Here is a 2,712-nt window from a genome sequence, read left to right as displayed (position 1 = left end):
GTGTGTATGTGTGTGAGGGTGATGATGTCATCAGTTCTTCCTATGGTTTTTCCCCCACTACATGTGTGAAGCTGAGGCTGCAAATTTGTTTAGTCTTACAGAGATGTGCAGCAGAGCTGATAAGTTACTTGCATAGATACATAAAAGGGAAAACTGAGAAAAAGAGGACCTAAAGAATATAAAGACTGACCTGTTGGATATGTCAGAACTCAGGCCAGAGTACAACATTTACAAGGCTGTCTATGCACTGGCACATGCACTTAATGACTTGCTATGCTGTGGTGTGGGGTGAGGGCCTTTCAGTGGGAAAAGCTGTGCCATTTTGCAAACATTACAGCTTTGGCAGTGTTATGGATTAATTATGTATATCTGTTCTATCTTGACACTGTCCAGTAATCCTATCTTATTAAAACCAGTTTCGGCTGTTTTACTGATAGGCCAGACTTCAAGACTCCAGCAATGTGTGACCGCTTTAATTTCTGATAAGGTGTTTCCAGGATGACAGTCCTGTCATTGATTATGTGGCAACTTGGAGAGTTTTAGAAAAGTTTTTAAGTTTCAACAACACCACCTGGGACTTCCACCCCAAGAATAAAACTCAAAACAAGGCACTTAGGTTGTTTCTACAGATTACAGAGACTGTGTTCCAAAATTAAAAATATGAATTAATTACAACAACTGCTAAAACACACGTCTGAGGCAAGTTTTAAAAATTTACATCATTCAGGCTGAGGCGTCCTAGTGACGGTCAAAAAAAAAAACAGACAAATAGACACACAAACCAAATCACCCAAACAGTGCTCCACAATACAAGGAGTGAACAGGGCCCGTCACACCCAGGGAACCACCACCGAACATAAGACCGCCCCAGTCAGCTCTCAGCCTGCAACAAAAGAGAACAAAATAATAAAACAAAAATAATGAAAAAGGAAAAAAATAATACCAATGAAATTAAACAGGCCTAATGAACAAGTAAACAAACAAGAAAAAAAATAACTAGAAGGGCCTGGTCTCGAAATCAGCTTCCATTGGATTCGGAGGCGAAAATGCTGCTGAACAAGGAAACTTGTGGACCCGGCTGAGCATCAAGAAGTCAGATGCAAGGACCAGGTGAGTGAATTAATAATAGAAAAAAAACTGAATAAAACAAGCAAGCAAAACAGCAGGTGTCCGTAGACTGGGCTCTCTTTCCTGCAAGAAATTTGCATTTTAAAAAAAAACTGACAATAATAATATACAAAAAAATTATCACAGGAGGAGGGCGCATACATACCACGCTACTAATTGAACGCATGTGAGGGGAGGAAGACAACCTCACCCTTGTTGCATGAAGCCCCGTCTATCGCACACACAGATGCAAAGACCAATATAAAACAAACAAACATACTAAACTAAAAATAAACTGTTTAATAAAACGCATACCATCAGGAGGAGGAGGAGGAGGCACTTGTGTCCTACGTCGAGCAGACAAACTTTTTCCTCAACTGAACAGAAAAAAACCCACCAGTTAACTCCAAAGATCCCAAAATCTGCCACCTTCAACCATGACTGTACTCACCAAGCCAATAAGTTCATTAATAAACAGTCYGGCTGCAAACTTCTCCTTCGCTTTCTTAGAAAACCGTACTCTGACAGAGTAAATCAATTAAACCAGCGTCATGCCGTGGCACTGGTAACCCGGAAGTTCAGTGAAAGGTCACAGTAAGGAAACTGACTCACTTAAGTAGGGCACCCCCTTCTGGTGATTGGCCAACCAATTTACCTGCTCAGTAAACTTGTTACAGGTAACACCCATTCTGCTACAGTTAGATGGTTACGGTTGGTGATTTGGGATTGGTTGTAAACTGTCACATGATGTTATCATGATATTATATTATTGGCTGCTTTCCGCTGACGCGCCAGTCACAACTCAGCAGATTTCCTGATTGACTGTCCGCTGTGTTGTTGCTCAGAATTAAATCATTTTGATGACCATACACACAGAATTTCTGTGCATTTATTCCAACGTGTTTCTGCATTTTGGGTAAATCTTACCACGACAGATTTTGGCATTGTCGAAGGGCAGCTCCAAGGACCGGAAAGTTGCCCGCAGTGTGTCGACTTTTTCTTGGACGTCCACCCGAAAATGGGGAAATGAAGGTTTTTTTTCTCTGAGGAAGCTGACCTGTCCCTCTCTGCTGATCGTGTCCGGGTTTGTGATCTGTCCTTACTTCGGCCGCTGTGGGTAACCTTTTGGGACTGGAGCTGAAAAAGAACCTGTCAGTGACAGAAACACGGTAAGCTAACATTTTCATTAGCACCTTATGCTAAAGCTACTCCTAATTTTTCGGCCCATACACATTGAAATTGTAATTGTTAGACGCTCGTCTGGTCGCTTCTGCGGTTGTTCTGATCTTAGCCGAGGTATATTTGGGAGCGTTTCATTCCATATCGAGTCAAAACAGGGAGCTTAGCTTTCTGTTTTAATGTAGCCAAGATGACATTGTTCGTCTTAGGTGAGTGTACTGTAGGTAGTTTAAATATGCTTAAACTGCTGAGGGAAAATGTGATTTTCTGTTTTTGTTTCTATTAGGAGACATAGTAGGCTAAAAGTTATTGTAAGCGGCGGTCCGCCCCAACTTTCCATCCATCCATCCATCCATCCATTTTCTTCCGCCTATCCGGGGTCGGGTCGCGGGGGCAGCAGCTTCAGAAGGGAGGCCCAGACCTCCC

At 42.3% G+C, this 2,712-nt stretch overlaps 1 long non-coding RNA gene across 1 annotated transcript; it reads right to left on the bottom strand.

Annotated features, from left to right (window-relative positions):
- Nucleotides 1–630: 630 nt before the first annotated feature.
- On the bottom strand, nucleotides 631–1,602 carry LOC106532387 (uncharacterized). The gene is made up of 3 exons (XR_001312066.1): nucleotides 1,423–1,602; nucleotides 1,274–1,339; nucleotides 631–1,191 (listed from the first exon to the last, which is right to left on the bottom strand). It is a non-coding gene; the product is annotated as an uncharacterized LOC106532387 (long non-coding RNA).
- Nucleotides 1,603–2,712: the final 1,110 nt, after the last annotated feature.

Source organism: Austrofundulus limnaeus, unplaced genomic scaffold (assembly GCF_001266775.1).
Source record: "Austrofundulus limnaeus strain Quisiro unplaced genomic scaffold, Austrofundulus_limnaeus-1.0 Scaffold761, whole genome shotgun sequence".
Classification (NCBI taxonomy): Eukaryota; Metazoa; Chordata; class Actinopteri; order Cyprinodontiformes; family Rivulidae; genus Austrofundulus; species Austrofundulus limnaeus.
Note: the sequence above shows the minus strand (reverse complement) of the source record. Positions and strands in the feature narration are given on the sequence as shown.